The sequence below is a fragment of the Oryzias melastigma genome, linkage group LG19, assembly GCF_002922805.2.
Source record: "Oryzias melastigma strain HK-1 linkage group LG19, ASM292280v2, whole genome shotgun sequence".
In the NCBI taxonomy this organism is placed as follows: domain Eukaryota; kingdom Metazoa; phylum Chordata; class Actinopteri; order Beloniformes; family Adrianichthyidae; genus Oryzias; species Oryzias melastigma.
The window spans coordinates 1,855,743-1,857,632 of NC_050530.1; positions in this window are offsets into that span (position 1 = coordinate 1,855,743).

The following is a 1,890-nucleotide window of genomic DNA, read 5'->3' on the forward strand; positions in this document are numbered from 1 at the left end:
TGCACCTGCCACAAACCGTGACACATTCATTTTTTTCAAAATATCATCTTTTATATTGGCTTTATCTCCATAGCAACCATATCATTTTTTGTTCGCCTGGTGATGACGAACAAATATTGTCATTTTTAAAAGAATCGGCTAAAGTAAATATTTTGATTTCCTTGGCAACGGAAGATTTTTGTTATCTACGCCCCACATTCTTTTGTTTAGCTTGAGCCAGGGATTCATATATTACATTTTCACAATATTCTGGTAAAAATATGTAAGCAATAAACTTTTGCGAGCCCGCCATGTTCAAGATCAAACTCTTCAAAGATCAAAATGTTCAAAACTTATTTCTAACGCCAATATTTTTCTCCCTAAATAGCTTCCCAATGATGGTTGATGAGTTTGAATCTGTAGAAGGTACTAAATTGGAGTTTTTATTTAAGATGGAGACCTCTTCCTGAGGTCAAAGGTCAACAAATTTTGTTTGATGGCCTTAAAAGTTTAAAGTTTTCGTTTCCCATAGTGTAAAAACATGTTAAAAATCACCAAATGTTTCACTTTGCCATAAAATGTCCTCCAAATCACAGGTCCTGTAGCTGATCCCATAATAATTTCAAATTCTCTACATGTGGTTTTGTTAGTGATTTTAATACATTTTTGATGTTTTGATGGTTTGTGACGTCATCTTGTTTTTGTAAGCCCCAAAGTCTCCTCCATCAGGTACTAGGTTCGTGTAAATCTTGGTGAGTTTATGGTAGGGGTAACTTTCTGCTCTGCACTTGTACTGGATAGGAGAAATCGTCCGACACTCGAACCTCAGATCCAGGTACAACATGTCTGTCCGTCCTGGTTGTGGAACGGCCGACCAGCTCTAGACCCTCTTCTGAGTGCTGGAGGGTTCGTGGGAGTTTACTGAAACAGTCCATATGTGTGGATTTGGAGAAGGCGGTCAATCGTGTTCCTTGTGGTGTCCAGTTGAGGGTACTTGAGGAGTATGTAGGATCTTAAGTCAGACCTGTTGCGGGATAGACAACAAATAAGACAGCCTCCTAAGGTCTAAGTTTCGTAAAGATGAATCAGGCTTTGCTGTCAGACCCTCTCATTGGGTCTTCAGGAACTAGAGGACTATCCCTTTCATATGATACACGTATTCCTTGTACACAAAAAAGATGGTACTGTATTTGTATTATTGTCTCTCTAGTTTCATGGGCATCTGGGGCTCACCTGATGTCGGTGAAGGTGTCTCCTATGATGGAGGTCAGATGGAAGAAAAGAGAAATAATCTTGGCAACCCGTTTATTTAGGAAAAAAGGTTAAAAACAAACGTATACTTTTCTCCTTATTCAATGCTTTTTTTTCCTGTGAAGAGTATTATTTTTATTATTTTGTTATCCCGTTGATTCGGGTCAGAGTAAAGAGAGCTGTCAGAGATCCACTTCCACCGAAGTGATGAGGAGGAGTGAGGAGAAGTTCTTCTGCCTGAGTCAAAGAGGTGTGTGTTTTTTTTATGCCCTTCTGTGTTTACCACAATGCTTCTTCCTGTCACTGTGGCCGTTGCTTCCTGTCTTCGAGCGGTTTTGCAGAAGCGATGAACAGCTTGCCTTTTTTTAAATGTCATGCAAAGCTCATACTTAGAAGCAGGAATTCACAGTACATAATCACATACATATAATCATTTAACATACCTATGGTCATTTATCACACTTAACACACAAAAAGACACCTTAGGCACGATCTTGGGGTTTCAGCAATGGACAGAATTTGGGGATATAGGATTTCATATCTACTCTTTGCAGATGATATTGTCCTGCCTCAGGGGGAGGAGTTTAAATATCTTGGGGTCTTATTCATGAGTTAGGGAAGATCGGAGCGTAAGATTGACAGGTGATTGGAGCGCTGTCT